General features: G+C 44.3%; 1 long non-coding RNA gene across 2 annotated transcripts; it reads left to right on the plus strand.

The window, feature by feature from the left end:
• Positions 1-14628: 14628 nt before the first annotated feature.
• Positions 14629-20191, plus strand: LOC141982470 (uncharacterized). 2 transcript variants are annotated; one of them, XR_012638096.1, is made up of 3 exons: positions 14629-15160; positions 15197-15332; positions 17438-20191. It is a non-coding gene; the product is annotated as an uncharacterized LOC141982470 (long non-coding RNA). The 2 variants fall into 2 exon arrangements; XR_012638095.1 differs by having other exon boundaries at positions 15233-15332; positions 17438-20187.
• The last annotated feature ends 1027 nt before the right edge of the window (positions 20192-21218 follow it).

Consider the following 21218-nt stretch of genomic DNA (forward strand, 5'->3'; position numbering starts at 1 on the left):
ATACGTTATTCTCTGTGGGGGTCTATTCACTCTCATTTTCACTAACAAGAGTTCTATAGTCTATTCATACTAGGGGAACAGATCACTCTCTTATTAGCGTGTCCGTCTCTAAACAGTGTTTGTTTTATTGAAAGTAGATCCTCGTTCAGGAATTTACTCTATAATTAAAAAAACCCAACCTACTATTGGCTGTATAACTGGCCAGGCTGGCGCACACAAGTAATGTATCTAGTCTGTGACAGGACCAGGACCAGATCCTTAGCCTAGGGGAAAGGGCAGAATCCTGAAGTGGACAAATATGCAACAAAATGCTAGGGAGGAGGGAGATGGGGAATAGGAAGTTTGGCCCAGGTGCATGCAGGTTTTTAATCTCCTAACGTCCATTGAAATCAATGGACGTTAGGAGCCTAAATAGCATTTGTGGATCTCCGCCGCTCTTCCTAGTCCCAGGCAGTTAGTGATTGGTATATAGCCTGAATCATGAGGACAAATATTTTATTAAGTTTTTATACTAGCTAGTGCAACTGCAGTCATTGTTATTCATAGAAAAGTGAAATTCAGTATTGCCCAGGAGCCAGCATTATTTTTGAGGATTCAGGTGGTAAATAAGACCTATGTTTGGCATCGCCATTGGACAAAATTCCATAAACATCTAATAATTCTTTAAATCCAGCTAAGTAAGGTCTTTGTCTCAATATCTTATGGCAGTAAGTTCAATAAATCAATTCTTAACTGCCCCAAACTTAACACAAAGTTAAGGCTGTTCAGTGGTTCACTGTGCCTTTCCAGAGCAATGAGTTCAGCTGTGCTCAAACCTCTGAAAACCAGGAAACACAAAAATTAAGGTACTTGTCACCCCCATAAGGCAACTGAACTCTGTAGCTGGTAATAGCTACTGGGAATTGTTCAGTAATGAATGACTATGAATTGTCTGAGGGCATTATCTTTGGACTTTGTGTGTTTTCTCAAATGTGTCTCCAGATTTGAGAAAGACACCAGAGATAGTTTTCCTTCTGTGGAGCTTGAAATTGTAGTAACAAGAGCTGAACCCATGGTAATTTAATACAAAATTACTAAATTCATTTTAAATAAAAATGGTTATAGATAGAACCCCGACACTACAGCCTTCCAGTCCCCACACTCCCTTCATTGCTTCCTCTATCGACAGCCTTCCAACCCCCACACTGCTTCCCACCACCAAATATTTCCCCCTCATTGCTCTGAAATCCCCATGCATATAAATTTTTGGTGAAGAGAATAAGAATTTGAAAATGTTATCAGCAATTTATGTTGGGGGCTATGTATCAGGAACCCTTTGAACAAATGGCTTGTGACCTTATTTTCCTTTGGTCACACTCAGTCCCCTTGTTCAGGGAAAGGGCAAAGAGTATGAGTCATGCTTAGATTATTTTGCCTGCATACTAAAACCTTTCATCTTCCCTCTATTTAATTGATGCTATTTTCTCTGTCAATATTCCTAAAGAAAAATCAAAGTTGGCACATGAATTGTAGAATATTGCTCTTAGAATCTGTCAAGATTCGCAGTCTAGCAATGTAGCAGTGGCATTAGAAGGGCTTAACTCTGAGGAGGTTTCCAGGGCACTGGAGAAGTAGGTTAAATTTAAGGGTGGATCCTTTTGGATTCCCAAGAGAGGTATTAGGGTGACCTTGGGACTAGGTGAAAAAGGAACTCCAGTGAATAGTGCTGGATTTAAAAAAAAAATGCAAAAAAGATAATAAAAAAAACCCCAAACCAAAATCCAGTTATTGCAGGCATAGGTGCTGGAACTACGGGTACTGGCATGAAGTGTTTTCCATCACATACAGGGTTTACAGTTTCGTTCAATGGCTCAGCACCCCCCTTATACAAACTGTTCCAGCACTTCCGATTGCAGGACTAATCCTGGGAATAGGACCTCTGTGTAGAGAAGTAGGAGAGTTAATCAGTTATGTGGGAAATATTGAAAAAGAAAAAAAAAAGAGTGATATGGAAGAGCAAAGAGATATAAAAAGGTACAGTCTCAGGCATTTTTGAAACAAAATAAAAGTTGTGACAAAATTAGAGAGGTATTTTAGATACCTGTGTAAAGGAATGCTTGGCAGAGTAGAGGTCTGTTAAATGCCACTGAAATTTTTTATAGATGAGACCCACTGACAGCCATGGAAAATTTAGTATCTAGTTTATTATAAATTATTATTATTAATCCTCTGGCAAAGAAAGCCCAAATCAAGGCATCAGTTTCATGAGGATTATGTCTGGTGACTAAAACTTTACAAATGAAATGTGCCACTTTGGGGGATGAATGCAAAAAGCATAAAGAACACGTCAAAGTTGTAGAATATGAAACAAACTAAATGGAAAAGAATCCTGAAAAGTCAGGGAAAAAAACCCAAAACAGTGTCTGTTATCTATTTGCATAAATCTAAAGAAAAAGTGGCCACCCTTCAAGGACTGTATTTAGTGAGTACAGCTTTGCTGGCACAGTGTACTAAGTTAAGAAATAAGTGAAAAAAACATCATAAACTAAGAGCTGCCAAAAAAACTTGGCGGAGAAAATGTGTTATTTTGGGAGATAAGTGATTTAAGGAAAGAGAATTAGAAGTTAAAAGGAACTTTTGCACAAAGGAATACTTCAGAGTTCAGAGGGAATTAAGCAGTTGGGGGTTGTGAAAGTGTTAAAGAAGTGAATGCTTGGTTTGATAATAAAACCCAGTTATTGAAGTGTAACTTGGTACAGTCATGCTTGGTGAAATCCTGAGTAATTGAATAAATTACGCAAATAGGAGGTCAAGTGGCATGTTTTCCTCTGCCCCCCAAGTAGTCTTTACAGCCATTGTGAAAGGAAATTGGGACCTTACCAATGAATGTATCCATAAATCAATTGTGCTGGCTGCTGCAGGCACAGGGACAATCTGATTTAAATTGTTTGACTATGGACAATTTAGTTAAAACCATTAAAGGAAATAAAAATCCCTGTATGGCTTAACTGCTTCCAAATGTACAAGCAGGGCTGTCACCTGGGCACAGAAAAGGAAGGTAATAAATTGTAGTGCTAAGTTAAAGCAAAAAATAAGCGAAACAGCAGCTGAAACTGCCTGTCAGAAAAAGTTAAGTACAACAGTGAGCTTAGGAAAGTCTCAGACAGCTGAGATACAGAAGAAAAATAAGGGAGCAAAAAAGGCAGAGTAATATGTTGCTAAATACAGCAATTATCAGAGCCTAGGCCAAAAAGTTCTCACCTCTGAAGACCTTATTCAAAGGCTTAAATATAAAAAGAGTTTGCAGTATAGAAATGTAGGCAACTTAAATGTGTCACTTGTTCATAGCTTACAATTTACAAAAGGAAAACTTCAGGAGGTAAAACCATTTTAGGAAAGAAGGTGGTTCACGGGCTTTGCTGGCAAGACTAAGCTGAGCAAGTTTAAAATGTTTATTTGGTCCCTCATAATGAACTGTTTACAACATAGCAAAGGACCACGGAATTTAAGAAAATACCTATTTACAAAGAAACGTCTGAGTAAAATGAATTGGCCTTTAAAAGATTCCACTAAAAATCCACCCAAATCTTTCAATCAGTGTTGCAAAGCTGACACACCCACCTTGGGCAGCTGCCAACATCTCCTAGCAATCTTACATTAAGTTTAGAGAGACAAGGTGAGTGAGGTGATATCTTTTATTGCACCAATTTCTGTTTTTGAGAGAGAGATAAGCTTTTGAACTTACATAGACATGAAGAGCAGCTCTGTGTAAGCTTGAAAGCTTGTCTCTCACCAACAGAAATTGGTCCTGTGACAGGCTGGATCACAGAAACCCCCTTGGGACTGCCACCTGATGTGCTTTGACTACCTCTGAGTCTGTTTTCCCTGCCAGCTTAGGACTTCAATGCCCTGCCTGGTTTGAGCCAGACACTTGCCTGCTGCAAACACAGCCCCAGGTCTGAACAACATTCAACAGCTGCAGGCTTAACTGAAAATGGCTTACGTAGTGTTCCTGTCTAACACTCAGATGCCCAACTCCCAATGGGGTCCAAACCCCAAATAAATCCGTTTATCCTGTATAAGCTTTATACAGGGTAAAATTCATAAATTGTTCACCCTCTATAACAGTGATAGAGAGATATGCACAGCTGTTTGCCCCACAGGTATTAATACAAACTCTGGGTTAATGAACAAGTAAAAAATGATTTTAAATACAAAAAGTAGGATTTAAGTGGTTCCAAGTAGTAACAGACAGAACAAAGTAAATTACCAAACAAAATAAAATAAAACACGTAAGTCTATGCCTAATACAGTAAGAAAGTGATTGCAGATGAAATCTCACCTGCAGAGATGTTCCACGAAGCGTTTTTTACAGACTAGCCTCCTTCTAGTTGGGGGTCCAACAATCACTCCCACCCCTGTGGTTACTGTCCTTCATTCCAGTCTCTTTCAGGTAACCTTTGGGGGTGGAGAGGCTCTCTCTTGAGCCAGCAGAAGACAAAATGGAGGGGCTTCCAGGGGCTTAAATAGACTCTCTCGTGGCTGGTCCCCTCCTCTCTCCTATCCAGAAATCAGCTCCACGATGGAGTTTTGGAGTCACCTGGGCAAGTCACATGTCCATGAATGACAGTTCCTTACCAGCTAGGCCACATTCCTGGGAAAGTTCAGATGTGGATTGGTGTCTCCAAGTTCATTGTTGGCTTAAGTGTTTCTTGATTGGGCACTTACTGAGAATAGTCTTTTCTCAGGAAGCTGACCAACTGCTTCACTGAGGCTACTTAAAATTAAACAAGTGCATAGCCCGTATTCATAACTTTGAATACAAAAATGATACATGCATACAAATAGGATGAATAGATTCAGTAGATCATAACCTTTACAGAGATATATTACGTGGCATATGTAGCATAAAACATATTCCAGTTATGTCATATTTACATTCATAAGCATATTCCCATCAAGCATTATGGGGTGCAACATCACAGGTCCAATAAAAGATATTACCTCACCCACCTTTTCTCTCTAGTATCTTGGGACTGGCATGGCTACACAATACTGCATACAGTGTTAACTTTGTTAGTTAGCCTTTTGGATGTCTCAGTGCTTTTACAAAGTTTAACTTTTTTAATTAAGTTAAACATTAAACATAAATTAGTAAATAAAAATAGGAAGTAAAAGGGTGACCAAAACCAGGATATTGGGAAATACCTGGTTCTCTTTTTCAGTAAGAAAGCAATAGCTGAAAAAGGTATTATATAATTAAATTCATATGGATAATATGTTACAGCAAATAAACAGTAAAACATACAGAAAAGTGTGCATTCCCATGCAACATGCAATGTGTACAGTAAAAAAGTAAACAAGCCATGCTACTTAATTAAAATCCTATAAGGGCTCGAAAAAAGTAGTCAATATGTTGTGTTCTCTTTTTCAGATAGCTGCGTGCTTTGAAAGCAAAAACCAACCCAGCATCAAGGAAAAATCCAAACAAAACCAGTAAACAACAGTAAAGCCCAAACACCAAAATCCTATTCAAAAGTACCATCCAAATTGTTTTCTTTTAACAGATTATTAATTATGAATAATAAAGCTACTTTGAACGGTGAAGCAGCCATTGAAAAACATTACAAAACCTCCAACCATTAAAATTCTGTCCAAAAGTTCTGCTTACTGAAGTAAAAAAAAACAAAACAAACCACCCCCACCAACTATATCATAGAGTTTTGTAAATAAAAAGATTAAAATGTCCTATACTGGAAACAGGTCCAGATAATTTAGGGTTAAGACCTATTAAGGAGATATTGTACAAAAATGTTGAGTTTGTGTATCAGTGTTACTATACACAGGCCAACAACTCTCTCAAGGGAAGGGTGTGCTCACACAGTTTTAACTTAATCCATAACAAGGTTTCACCCAGTTCATAATACAGTCTAAAAATCTGTATAGCTTTTGCACATTGAGATGTTCTCATTGTTGTCCTCAACAATGCCTAATTCTCCCCCCGCACCCTCGTTAACTTAAAACCTGTCAAGGTGTCTGAGCTGTTCCAATTGTGCCTTCAAATGTGCCTTCCTTGCACGAGTCTACATTGACTTTCATCTACATTGTTTTGCCCAGTCAACTAGTTTTATTAAACTCCTCTGAAGTCTCTTACAATCCTCTCTAGTGTCAACTAACCAAAATAATTCTATACAGACACCTCTGATGTTTTGAAGATCACCTAGACCAGTAAGAGGCTTTCACTGCCTGCCCTGTAATCTTCAGGCATCTTATACTGTGCTGCTATGGCTCAGATGCCTGACACCGGTAGCCTGCCCACAGGCACAAAGCCTCTGCAGCCTAGTCATTCCTGGCAGGGTGATACCAACAGCCCTTTCAGTCCTGAGTGTCCCCAAATCTGTCTTCGGAGTTCTGAATTACCAGGCACTCTGACTTTTCTCTTTTTCTGGTTCTTCAACCTTGAAGGTGTGAAACCAGCTCTCTAGACCTCAGGTTACTTTGATGCACACACTCTCCACACAACAGAAACCAGTTTGGGGTAAAAACAAAGGTTTATTTAATAGAAAAACTACAGATTCAAAGCTGAAATAGTGAGGGAGAGCAAACCTACAAGTTACACAGTGAATATTCAGGCTTTACACTTTTATGTTAGAAAAAATGCCTTTCTAATACAAGTTACCTATTGCCACTGAACAGTTGACCATTGTACCCTCAAACTGTAGGGGGGAATCCAGTGTGTAGAGAGGAATCCGGGTTCCTGCTTAGAGGCTGTGCTGTCCCTCAGTTTCTGGATGAAAATTTCAATTTCCAGCCTTCCTTTTAAAAGACTTTGTCTCCCCTTTCCTGGCACGGTGACTCATGGTTATTCAGAGTGGTGAGAATTCCCAGTTGTCTTAGGGCTTGTCTCCACTTACCAGGGGATCCATGCGTGGTGATAGATCCACCAGGGATCAATTTAGTGGGTCTAGTGAAGACCCACTAAATCGACTGCCGATTGCTCTCCTGTTGACTCCGGTACTCCACCGGAACAAGAAGCATAAGGTAAGTCGACAGGAGAGTTTCTCCCATCGACCCAGTGCGGTGCAGACACCGCAATACATTGACCTAAGGTACATCGAGTACAGCCACATTCATGTAGCTGGAGTTGCATAACTTGGGTCGACTTAGCCCCGTAGTGTAGACCTGCCCTTAATGTCTTTCCATTAACTCTCATGTCCCATCATATATCTTTTCCTGGGTTGTACAATAGAACTTGAGTCTGGTTTTGTGTAAACACCGGGTGTGGGAAGTGCTTCTGCCTGGCTGATCACTCATTGTCCTGCTGTGAGGTAACGCTGAAGTTTGAGAGCGCAATTCTGAACTATACAAATTCTTAACTATAGCCTGGATACATCTCAATGATTAAGTTTAGCGCAATATTAAACCTCAACATATTTTAACAGCCCAATAACATTGTATATAATCACTTGATTTGACTCATTCCTTGAGATTCAACCCCTGTTCTCCCCTTGGGGTATCCGGATCATGAGAATCCCTAACCTCCCCGATGGTAGGTAGACTATTTTAGTGGCTAGCTTAATCTCTAGATTGACGGACTCTGGAGTTGTAATTTTCATATTTTCCAGTGTAAATTGCATGCTTAAAGTCTTCTTCACATCCTCCTTCATCAATATGCACTAGGCCATAAGAGTTTTTCCCCCTACACTAAATGGGAAAGGCATTTAGGAGATTTTTCTCCCTGGGAAACTCTTGTGATTGTGTAGCAATAAGATGCAAAAAGTTAGTTCTTGACTGAAATAACTCTGAATTCTTAGTCAGAGGTCCTGTGAAGGCAAGTTAATAGCATTAATCTTTAAACATACAAAGAATGTAAGGAAAATAGCTTACTTAGAATTAAGCGTATTACTTTAAAGGCAAATATACAATATGTGCTCAGTGTGTTCTCTTGAAACATTTCTACCCATACATCTGACTATCAAATCTGAGCAAAAAGAATGTCAGAAGACAAATCTGATTGAAAATATCAGAGAGGAAGTTAAAAGAATAAAGGACTAGAAAAAAGTGAGTTTACAAGACTATCAAAATGCATAGTCACTAGCTTTTAAGCCAGTTTGATCAATGCAACAAATTTGGTACTTTTAAAGCTTCCTCTAACTAGACAGAAACCAAAATAGAGAGAGAGAGAAGGAATGAATATACAATGTTTTTCAATTATAAAGAATAGCTTACACCCATCTAGAATTAGCTAACAGCACTGTACCATTCCAGGATAACAATTCTATTCAGGCTGGAACTTGATATGCCAAGCAATACTTCATTCCAGGAAGCCAATGTTTAATAGAATTTCCGAATTAAATTCATCTCTCTCTCTCTCTTTATAATGCACTTTTCAGTATGCTGCTTTAAAGAGAGATCACAGACACAAGGCCACGTTCACCATAACTCCTGGCAGGTATCCACGGGGATCAAGCTGCAGTGGCAGAAAGTCTGCAATCCATTTACCTGGTATGGGGGAAGGAGGCTTATCATAAGGGACCAGACCACTACCACTAACACAGTTTAAAAAAAAATCCACTCATTCAGAATGTACCAGTTCAGCTCCAGCCGCTCTTCTCAGAATCTCACTCTGGTGAAGTTTTTATGAAGATTCTCCCTGGCCCTGCAAAGCTTCCCTTTCCCCACTGCTGCAACCCAGATAGGGCAACAATGGAATCAGTCCTGCACCACAAAGAGCTTCTCTCTCCATTGTCTTATACTTCAGGCTGATCTACACAAGCAAATTAGGTTGGGTTAACAATGTCAGTCAAGGGTGTGAAAAATTAACACCCCCGAGCAGCGTAGTTAAGCCAACCTAAGCACCCGTGTATGCAGTAGTAGGCTGATGGAAGAATTCTTCCATCCACCCAGCTACTGCCTCTCAGGGAGGTAGACTGCCTATACCAATGGGACAATCCTTCCCATCAGCACAAGTAGCGGCTACATTGAAGTGGTACAGTGGTGCGGCTGTTCTGCTGTAGCACTTTAGCAGTAGACAAGCCCTTAAAAAATCTGTTCTATTACAGCAGGTAAAAGCAGCAGAAAATCATCAGGATGTTTTAGCTCCCAAGTCCTTTTATTCAGGTTACAAAATAATCAGAGCTCTCAGCAAAGTGGAATATCTACACCCTCCATTTTTTTCTGCCTTGGTTTACAGCCTAGTCGGTCTGTAGTCTAAAGCCAGCCCTGTTCTACCTGCTATTCACAGTGCTCAACTGCAGGCAAAGCATTCTCTGGCATTGCACTGAAGATTACCGGACTGACACAAAGTCTCATTGCATTTCTTTATACCACCCAATGCCAGAAAAAATAGAAAATACAGCAAAACCCACCAATAACTCTGCTCCCCTCCTCTCCCCACCACATTTATAGCATGCCCTAGCCTTAGCATCATCATCTAGACTAGCTTTGGAATGTTAAAGAGATTTGCCTCTTCTGTAATGTCACCAATTATATGCGGTTATACGACCATTTTTATTGGGCGTGATACTTTGTGTAACAATTGCTTTGAACTGACTGTGCTGCGCGACTGTAGCACACCAGTCAGCGGTGCTCCAGGCAGCGCAGTAAGGAGGTAGGGAGCAGGGGGGATTGGATAGAGGGCAGGGGAGTTCAAGTGTGGAATGGGGTCAGGGCAGTCAGAGGGCGGGAAACAGGTGGGGTTGAATGGGGGCAGGAGTCCCGGGAGGGCAGTCAGGAAGGAGAGGCGGGGTTGGATGGGGCGGCAGGAGCAGTCAGGGGTGGTCAGGGGACAGGGAGCAGGAGGTGGTGGATGGGGCAGGAGTCCTGGGGGGGGGCCCATCAGGGGGTGAGAAGCAGGGGGGTATGGGGGTTGGATGGGGTCAGGGGCTGGGCCATGCCTGGCTCTTTAGGGAGGCACAGCCTCCCCTAACCGGCCCTCCATACAATTTTGGAAACCCGATGTAGCTCTCTGGCCACTAACTTTGCCCTCCCCTGGCTTAGAGCCACTACACTAGAGAGCTTACAGTGGCACAGTTGCATCGGTGCAGCTGAGCTGCTGTAAGCGCTCTAGTGTAGCCATAGCCTAAGGGTATGTCTACACTACGAAATTAGGTCGATTTTTTAGAGGTTGATTAAGAAATTGATTTTATACAGTCGATTGCGTATGTCCACACTAAGCACATTAAGTCGGCGGAGTGCGTCCTCACTACCATGGCTAGCATCAACTTACAGAGAGGTGCACTGTGGGTAGCTATCCCACAGTTCCCGCAGTCTCCACCGGCCATTGGAATTCTGGGTTAAGCTCCCACTGCCTGATTGGGCAAAAACATTGTCGCAGGTGGTTTTGGGTACATGTCATCAGTCGCCCCTCCCTCCATGAAAGCAACGTCAGACAATTGTTTTGCACCTTTTTTCTGCACAGACACCACAGCACGGCAAGCATGGAGCCCGCTCAGCTCAGCGTCACTGCTGCTGTTGTGTCCTGGGTGCTGCTGTCAGCAGATGGTGCAGTATGACTGCTAACCGTCGTCATCCGCTGCAACTCTGCTCTCCTGCTCTTGTAAGTGAGCTCAGTCTCAATAGCAAATTTCTCCATGTTGGCCTCATCCACTGCTTCCACTGCAACTCCGCTCTCCTGGTGCCATGAATCCACCTCACAGGTCCTCTCATCGTTCTGTATAAATATCTATTCTCGTAGCATTCATCGTCATCCACCGCTTCTGCTGCAACTCTGCTCTCCTGCAGACGCCATACCACGGCAAGCATGGAGCCTGCTCAGCTCACCGCTGCTGTTGTGAGCACTGTAAACACCTCGTGCAGTATGTGCAGAACCTGCAAAAGCAGGCGAGGTGGCGATGGCAGCGTGGTGACGAGAGTGATGAGGACATGGACACAGACTTCTCTCAAAGCACGGGCCCCAGTAGTTTGGACATCTTGGTGGCAGTGGGGCAGGCTCATGCCGTGGAACGCTGATTCTGGGCCCATGAAACAAGCGCAGACTGGTGGGACTGCATAGTGTTGTGGGTCTGGGATGATTCCCAGTAGCTGCAAAATTTTCGCATGCATAAGGGCACTTTCATGGAACTTTGTGACTTGCTTTCCCCTGCCCTGAAGCACAAGAATACCAAGATGAGAGCAGCCCTCATAGTTGAGAAGCGAGTGGCAATAGCCCTGTGGAAGCTTGCAACGCCAGACCGCTACCGGTCAGTCGGGAATCAATTTGGAGTGGGCAAATCTACTGTGGGGGCTGCTGTGATCCAAGTAGCCAACACAATCACTGAGCTGCTGCTATCAAGGATAGTGACTCTGGGAAATGTGCAGGTCATGGTGGATGGCTTTGCTGAAATGGAGTTCCCTAACTGTGGTGGGGCCATAGACGGCACCCATATCCCTATCTTGGCACCTGACCACCTTGGCAGCCAGTACATAAACCGCAAGGGGTACTTCTCAGTGGTGCTGCAAGCACTGGTGGATCACAAGGGATGTTTCACTGACATCAACGTGGGATGGCCGGGAAAGGTACATGATGCTCACATCTTCAGGAACTCTGATCTGTTTGAACAGCTGCAGGAAGGAACTTACTTCCCAGACCAGAAAATAACTGTTGGGGATGTTGAAATGCCTATAGTTATCCTTGGGGACCCAGCCTACCCCTTAATGCCATGGCTTATGAAGCCGTACACAGGCACCCTGGACAGTAGTAAGGAGCTGTTCAACTATAGGCCGAGCAAGTGCAGAATGGTGATAGAATGTGCATTTGGACGTTTAAAAACATGCTGGTGCAGTTTACTGACTCGGGTAGATCTCAGCGAAAACAATATTCCCATTGTTATTGCTGCTTGGTGTGTGCTCCACAATATCTGTGAGAGTAAGGGGGAGATGTTTATGGCAGGATGGGCGGTTGAGGCAAATTGCCTGGCCGCTGATTAATCGCCCTGGTGTCTGGCTGCGCGTAGAAGAGCGCAGCAGGGTGTGCTCCGCATCAAAGAAGCTTTGAAAACCAGTTTCATGACTGGCCAGGCTATGGTGTGACAGTTCTGTTTGTTTCTCCTTGATGAAAACCTGCCCCCTTGGTTCACTCTACTTCTCTGTAAGCCAACCACCCTCCCCCCTTCGATCTCTGCTTGCAGAGGCAATAAAGTCATTGTTGTTTCAAAAATCAAAGATTCTTTATTAATTTGTCACACAAATAGGGGGATAACTGCCAAGGTAGCCTGGGAGGGGTGGGGGATGAGGGCAGTCCTCTGGGGTGGAGTGGTTGGGTGCCTGGAGCCCCCGCCACACTGTGTTCTTGGGCATCTGGGTGAGGAGGCTATGGAGCTTGGGTAGGAGGGAGGGCGGTTAGACAGGGGCTGCAGCAATGGTCTGTGCTCCTCCTGCCTTTCCTGCAGCTCCACCAGATGCCTGTGCATATCAGTTTGATCCCCCAGTAGGCTCAGCATTGCATCCTGCTGTCCATCATTCCCTTGGAGATTTTTAAAAATATTTTAGCATTTTGTCTTTTGGAATGGAGTTCTGATAGCATGGATTCATCTCCCCATACAGCAATCAGATCCAGTACCTCCTGTTCGGTCCATGCTGGAACTCTTGTGATTCTGGGACTGCATGGTTACCTGTGCTGATGAGCTCGGCATGGTCACCTCTGCTGATCAGCTCGCCACGCTGGCCAAACAGGAAATGAAATTCAGACGTTCCCGGTGCTTTTCCTGTGTACCTGGCTAGTGCATCTGAGTTGAAAGTGCTGTCCAGAGCGGTCACAATGGAGCACTCTGGGATAGCTCCCGGAGGCCAATACCGTCAAATTGCGTCCACACTACCCCAAATTCGACCCGGTGATGTCGACGTCAGTGCTAATCCCCTCGTCGGGGAGGAGTACAGAAATCTATTTTAAGAGCCCTTTAAGTCAACAAAAATGGCTTCTTCGTGTGGATGGGTATAGGGTTAAACCAATCTAACGCTACTAAATTCGACCTAAACTCATAGTGTAGACCAGGGCTATGAAAACACATCTCTAGCATACCATATTCTATATTACTTACATACACACACCGATAGAGTGTTAATTATCTGCAAAATAAATTTGTAGGAGGAAAGGTCTTTACACCTACTCACAACTAAGCATTGATAGCAGTAGATATTGTTGCCTTGGCACATCTCCAGGAAAGAACAAAATTGACTTATTGCTAGCATAGATGTTCAGGTGAGTAAACGTCATAAGATCCACCTTGAGTTGTGAGGAAAAACAAAGTTTAACCCACTTGATGCAGAGTTGTGCAACACTTAGCATATGGCAATGGGAACTGCTTTGAGGGCACTGAAGGATTCATTTCAACTAGCAAATTGCATTAATCCAATAAAATTAATTAATAGCACCAGTATGCCTCAGGGCTTATCTACACACTGGCACTTTACAGTGCTACAACTTTCTCTCAGGGGTGTGAAAAAACACCCCCGAGCGCTGCAAATTTCAGTGCTGTAACGTGCCAGTATAGACAGTGCACCAGCCCTGGGAGCTGTGCTACGCCCCTCGTGGAGGTGGTTTTTTTTTTTTTTTTTTGAGAGCGCTGCAGAGCGCTCTCCCAGTGCTCTGCCATGACCACGCAAGCCATGTTAAAGCGCTGCCAGTGTAGTTAAGCCCTTAAACAGGGTCAGGGCAACATTAGGATAGGAGCTGTACAGAGTAAGGGCATGTCTACCCTGGCAAAATTACAGCACTGCTCAGAGAGTGCAGAAGGAAAACCGCGGTTGTGTGTTCACACTGACAGCTGCCTGCGCAGTAGCACGTTCACACTTGCGGCAGTATTTGGAGCGGTGCACTCTGGGCAGCTATCCCACAGAGCACCTCTTTCTCTTTTGCTGTTAATACTTGTGGGAAGGCGGAGAGGGTCACGGGGCATCCAGGGTCCAGTCCCAATGCCCGTGATGCATTGCTTCGCGTCCCAGCAATCCCAGTGCTTCCGTCCGCATTTGGCACCATCTTTCAACAGTTTGTGTACTGCGCGCCCTGCCTCTTTTGGGCTTTAGGAATGGATCCCGAACTGCTGACCAGTATGCTGCTTGCTCTGACCAACACATCACAAGTGGCAGTGGAGTTATTCCTTAAACTACAAAGGCAACAGGAGTGCGACATGTACCTACCACGCGTGGCGAGATCTCACATGAGATTGCTTGTGGCATTCACGGAGGTGCTGACCACAGTGGAACACGGCTTTTGGGCTTGGGAAACAAGCAGTGAGTGGTGGGATCACATAGTGATGCGTGTCTGGGATGACGAGCAGTGGCTGCAGAACTTTTGTGTGAGGAAAGCCACATTCATGGGACTGTGAGGAGCTCGCCCCAGCCCTGTGGCGCAAGTACATGAGAATGAGAGCTGCCCTGTCACTGGAGAAGTGCGTGGTGATTGCACTGTGGAAGCTGGCTACTCCAGACTGCTACCAATCGGTCGCTAACCAGTTTAGAGTGGGAAAGTTGACCATTGGGCTCATAGGCGCTGACTTTCCCTCTGCCTGGTGGGTGCTTGACTCCACCCGCCCCGGCCCTGCCTCTTCCTGCCCCTGCACTGCCATCGCCCCACCCCCATTCCATCCCTTCCCCAAAATCCCGCACCTTGTGGTAGGCATTCCACAGCTCCTTCATTTTGACCCTTGTTAAGGAAAAGTTAGCACATGTGACTCCATTTTGGTTTGGGGCCCACCATTGTTTAAATGCCAGCACAGCATACACCAGGAGGAGTGATCCTTAGATACTGAATCCCTGTGAAAATCCTCCTCCTTGTCTCCAGCCTGCCTTGACTCCCAGTATCTGGTTTTTGTTAGTCTCTAACTCCCTGTCTCTTGGCCTTGATGTGAGGCCTCCCATCCTGATAATAAAAGTTACTAATGCATGGCTTTAAAACCATGCTGTGTAATTAACATACTGGTATAGCACGAGGAATGCACCAAGCAGGGATAGGTGGTAGATAAGACAAGGGTTTGTTTATTGGCTAAGGTTTCCGATGCACGAGGGCAACATGCTTTGCTAAAAAGTATATAACCTTTGTATAATCTGTATTCAGGGTCCCCTCCTGGCTAGCAGGGGGGCACCACGCTCGAGCGTAATAAACTTAGTGCCTTTTGGAAACTCTGCAGTTGTGGACTTTATTTCTGTGCCTCAGCCTAGATTCGAACTGTGCGTGTCCTACCAGGTGTAATCCGTAGCACTTGTGTGCGTGTCCTACCAGGTGTAATCCGTAGCACTTGTGTGCGTGTCCTACCAGGTGTAATTCGTAACAGTTTTGGCGACCACGAAGGGACTCTAGGCTCGCCCCAACAAGCGAGACTACACTCCTCCTCTCGGACAGCTCCAGCCGGCACAGGGTGAGTTCACCTTTGAGTACTCCGAGGAGGGGGGGGTGTGAGCCGTCGCTTAGGCGATAAGGTGGCACATTTTGTGTTCTTTTGGTAGCCCACTATGGGTTCTGGGCAGAGTATAAGTAAGGGGAGCCCTTTGGCTGAAATTCTCGAGAATTGGGGAAATATTTCTGGAACCCATGGGTTAGGTAGGAAAAAAGCTGTTATTTTGTGTAAGGTTGAGTGGCCAGCACTAACAACTCAGACCTCTGTTGAATGGCCACCGGATGGGTCTTTTGCTGGGGATACATTAACGGTGCTTAGAAGGAGGCTGGAGAACAAAGCTCCAGCCCAGATGGATTATTGGTATGTATGGGACAACTGGGCTTATGCGCGTGCGAAAGGACGTCCTCTTTCCTCCTCCTTTTCTTATTCATCTCAGGGGTCTCCAGCCCCGCTCTGTGCTGTGCCTGTTTCTGCCCCTCCTCCGGCTTACCCTCGACTTTCTGACTTATGCCCGTCACCTCCTTGCTTGCCAACTAGCCGTGCTTTCTGTCCAGGTGACAAGCCTCATGGGGGGAGGACTCGGGTAGCCCTTATAAGTAAAAATATTTAAGAAAAGAGACCAGGAGGGCTGGGGGCTAGTTAAGAAGCCCACTCTCCTTGTTAATTTGGTAGTGAAACAAAGCTGGTGCTCATGGAAGGAACAGTTCAGAGAAAAAAAAACAGGATCGGGCCCAAGCGGGCAGGCAACAGATAGAGAGATTGGAAAACAGGTTGAAAACTTGAAGGTCATAGTGAAAAAAGAGGAGTAAAGAATTACAAGAATGGAAAACGTAAATCCCGGAATAATACTTGAAATGGTAAAATCTAAGTTAATTGGGTGTCGTTTTGAGAAATAAGCAAGTGATTTAAGAAAGGAAAGTAAGAAGTTAACTCTTTAGTTGCTAGAAAGAATTAAGCAGTTGAACTTTGTGAAATACTGGAAAGAAAAAAAAAAATTCTTAGTTTCTTTGCAGCCATTTTAGAAAAAAATGGGCCCTTTTCCAAAGAAATGCAATTATACAGTGCTACTTAATTAATATCTTATTAGGCTCCAAGGGGCTACAATAGGCGATGTCTTCCTTTTCAGGTCGCTGTGTCTTTGACAGCAGGAGTTAAAAGTAAAAGGCAATCAAAAGTCTGGTAAAGTTTATTGTGCCCTTTTTAAAGTAAAAATCTTTAACCTGTAGATCCAAAAGCAAGCCGGAAAGCATTTGTTTTAATGTAAATTACCTAACTGATAAGGTAGAGGCCACTGAAACCTGGGCTGCCTATAAAACAAATACAAGAAAATCTGGGTAATTCCTCTGTTTTGCCTGCAATTAACAAGGGTATTTGTATAAAAAAGAAATATTTTAAGCAATGACTGACTGCCCAAAAGGGGTAGATCTGTGTTTTATTTTTGTCTTTCAGAAAATCAGAAAAAACTAATGCCAGCTGAAAAGCAATTCAACATCTCATGAATTTACTGGCACAATAGGAATTCTGTTCTGTGTTCTATGTCCTGTCTTGTGGTGTTTGTCTTGTGGCCAGAATTGCTGTGTTTAATTTTTCATAGGACAGTTTAGTTTAAAACTGTTAAATCAAAATGCAGATACTTGTTTTATTCAACTTGAAATACAAAGTGTTTGGATAATATCAAAAAATGTGATATACTAAAGTTTAATACATTTGCCTAAGTTAAAAAAAAAAAAAAAAGAAAAAAAAATTTCATTGGCCAGATCTTTTAATTAAAAAAAATTGTTGTTAAAATTTGCACACCAACAGTCTTTGGAAGCAAGGACATGAAAGGTTAACCCACTCCCCATATTATACATGAGATCCTTCTGGCTACCTCATATTTCTAGCCAGAGGGCTGGGGAGAGAGGAAAGCTATTGGACACCAGAGGTTGTACCAAGTGGACTCCTCAAAAGTGGGTGTGCTTGTCCTGGCTTGTTGCTCCAAAGCTCTGTAAAAAAGTCATTTTCCTAAAAGGGTGTATGTGGCATACATTAAACAATAAGAACTAAAGTGCTGTATAATGGGCAATGTACATGTGTTCCTTTTTAAACAAAGGTGTATAAGTAGAAAGTGAAAGTTTCCTTTGCAGGTTAATAAAAGCCAAGAAGGGGAAAAGAAATAAAACGGAGGACAAGCTAATTCAACGCTGCAGCTGGCAGGCTCGGTCCAAAGATAAGACGCTGGCCTGCCCAAGGACACTACTCACAGCTAGGATTTGGCTAACAGCCAAGAAAGAGGGGGGCTTAAATGTGCCCAAGCAGCTGTGAGATCTGCAACACACTGCCAGACATTAATGAAATGTGTTAGGTCTCTGTATTTACAGGTAAAAGAAGTCCTGCTTCAAGAATCCTGAGCAAACCTGCCATTTGTTAAAACCAGGTGACTGGGTCTAAATAAAGGTCCATCAACAAAAGACTACTCTGGCCCCATGCTGGAAAGGCCCTTATTAAGTCCTGCTAACTAACAACACCGCTGTGAAGTGCCAAAGACTGACTTCCTGGACCCATGCTTCTTATTGCAAAAAGACCCCTCCACCTCGAGATGACTTCACTTCGACTTCTGATCAGCCTGTCCCTCCTTCTGGGTTTTTTTTTTTCTTTCCTCCTTTTAAACAGCAAAAAAGAAACAAAACAAAAACAAGGTGAAGTGCTAGTAACCTCTCCCTTGTCCACTGACAAAGCTAACCTGCATTCAGTATTTGCTAAAGAAACCAAAGCACTACAGGGTGACGTGCTAGTAACCTCTCCCCTGTATAATGCAAAACCATGACTGTTCCAAAAAAAAAAAAGAAAAAACACCTGCTCTGCTAAAACCACCAAAATCCAAGGATTCCTGACTTCAAGAGACACTGAGAATTGGCCTTAATGGCAAAAACGAAGCATTGTACATTGGCAGGGAGGAAGTTGCAAGATGTATTCTTGGGAATGTGAAGTGAAGTGGTGGGGTGGGTTTATTCCAGAGGCTGGAACCTGTGCTTGTAAGCAAGTATAAATACCAAAAACGCCTTACAGCCACAAACATTACTCCCACCATCTGCCACCACTCCTTTGCAGGTAAAGGTTCCTGGATCCATCATAGCTACGTTAAGTTGGCGCTGGGACCCCCACCTGACCCTGACAAGCCATTGGACGAGCCACTTCACGAATGAACACTACAACCAACCCATGGACTGAGCTTTCCAGCTACTGGGACCTTCACAGCCCACCAGGACTTTTTGTGTTCCTGTGTATTGGACTTACATTGGGGGTAGTGTTTTTTGTATGGTACAGGGGAGGATGTCGACATTGGTATGGTTTGCCTGGGGGGTCCTCTCCCTATTCCCAAGTCCAGTACAAGGATGGGAGGGCAATAGCTTCTTGAATTTAACCCGTGCTATCAAACAGGGTGTAAATCGAACGCAGTGTTGGATTGGTATTCATACCCCCACATATTTAGGTCAGGGGGTCCCATTGGTAGGGGTACCTATCCCCCTTAATCGAACACTCCAAGCTAAGCTATGGGCATACACTACATTTAACTGGAATGTTACAATCCAAATATGGTCTATTGATATGGTGGCTCAGGGTAATTATGCTTTATGTGTGTCACAATGTAAGGGCATAGAAAATACAGTTTTTGTAGAGAATTTTGTGGGGTGCAAGAACACCACCCAAATCAGCTCTGGTGCGGGAGGCCCCTCCACCTACTCCGGGGCCCCGTGGCCAGTCCCCGAGGGGTCTGGCTGGTATTGGTTATGCAATCACACAGCCTATAAAGTTCTCCCAGCAGGATGGCGTGGTACATGTACCTTAGGGGCTATAGTACCCGCCGTGACAGTACACCAGAACCTGACCCGGGGAGAGATCCGCAATCTAGTATGGAGGGACCGACGAAGTATTCTTTTAATCCCCCTTTCTCAACGGCCCAAAGGCTTTCACTCCTTTGTGCGTTGGTTTCTGCCATGGTTGGGAGTAAGCGAGCTGAAAAAAGCTATAGTTAATATTTCAGCTGCTTTGGAACTAATGGCAAATGCTACTGCAGATGCTCTATCTGCCCTTCAAATTGAAGTCACCCAACTATCCCAAACCACATTGCAAAACCGCCTAGCCCTGGATTATCTCCTTGCAAATCAGGGCGGGGTTTGTGCTCTAGTCAACTCAAGCTGTTGTGTATTTGTAAATCAGCACCATAGAGTGGAAACTGACATCCACATCCTCAAGCAACAGGCAGCCCTATTCCATCACGTCAGCCTCGACACTACCAGCGCCGGATTCCAGGGGGTCTGGGACTGGCTCACCTCATGGCTACCGGATGTGGGGACTTGGGAACGGCGTACTTTGTATTTACTTTTTTTGACTGTTATTGTTTTTGTGTTATTTTTTGTATGCCTACAATGCTGCAGTATGTGCTGTCGGCAGTTGCTAACCCTGCAGCGCGGTTACTCAGCCCCAATATAGCTTACTGACGTACAAAAAGAAAGGGAGGACTGTTAAGGAAAAGTTAGCACATGTGACTCCATTTTGGTTTGGGGCCCACCATTGTTTAAATGCCAGCACAGCATACACCAGGAGGAGTGATCCTTAGATACTGAATCCCTGTGAAAATCCTCCTCCTTGTCTCCAGCCTGCCTTGACTCCCAGTATCTGGTTTTTGTTAGTCTCTAACTCCCTGTCTCTTGGCCTTGATGTGAGGCCTCCCATCCTGATAATAAAAGTTACTAATGCATGGCTTTAAAACCATGCTGTGTAATTAACATACTGGTATAGCACGAGGAATGCACCAAGCAGGGATAGGTGGTAGATAAGACAAGGGTTTGTTTATTGGCTAAGGTTTCCGATGCACGAGGGCAACATGCTTTGCTAAAAAGTATATAACCTTTGTATAATCTGTATTCAGGGTCCCCTCCTGGCTAGCAGGGGGGCACCACGCTCGAGCGTAATAAACTTAGTGCCTTTTGGAAACTCTGCAGTTGTGGACTTTATTTCTGTGCCTCAGCCTAGATTCGAACTGTGCGTGTCCTATCAGGTATAATTCGCAGCACTTGTGTGCGTGTCCTAACAAGGTGTAATCCGTAGCACTTGTGTGCGTGTCCTACCAGGTGTAATCCGTAGCACTTGTGTGCGTGTCCTACCAGGTGTAATTCGTAGCACATGTGTGCGTGTCCTACCAGGTGTAATTCGTAACACCCTACACTGCAGTGTGTCCCAGTCATGGCCCTTTTCTGTCATGGATCATGAAATCTGTCCGTAGATATCATAATTCCCACGGCTGGAGCACAACGGGGACTGGACAGCCTCCTCTCCCCAAATGCTGATGGGGTCCAGCAGCTCGGCATTGCTCCAAGCAGGGGATTGCCTGGTGCATGGAACAGGCGTGGCCACCTGGAAAGATGCGCTGAGACCACTGCATGCATCACCGAGCAAACAGGAAGGGGACTTTCAAATTTGCAAAGGAATGTATGGGGTGGGGATGCCAGTTGGTCACCTGAGGGTAGGGCAGAAGAGTTCAAACTGATGACCAGAGAGGTCAGAACAGGCATTGTGGAACACCTCCTGAAGGCCAATTGCAGTGGTGTAATGGCCATGGTGTCTACACTAGCACTGCAGCGCTGTAGCCCGGGCGCAGAAAGCTGTACGCCTCTCTTTGGGGTGGGTTTTTTTTAAAAGAGCACTACAACTGCAGAGTTTCTGCGCAGTAAGTGGCTTGGCAGTGTGTACACCTTGGGAGTTACTGTGCAGAAAGCGGCTTTACTGTGCAGAACTTGCCAGTGTAGACAGCGCCTAAACAAAATGATCCTTGCCCCCAAAGACCTTATCTACTAAAGTCAATTAGAAGCGGTTTAGCAATTTAAACTGGTTGTTGATTTTTGTAATGGTTAATTTGATATTCTG

Source organism: Natator depressus, chromosome 2 (genome assembly GCF_965152275.1).
Source record: "Natator depressus isolate rNatDep1 chromosome 2, rNatDep2.hap1, whole genome shotgun sequence".
Lineage (NCBI taxonomy): Eukaryota > Metazoa > Chordata > Testudines > Cheloniidae > Natator > Natator depressus.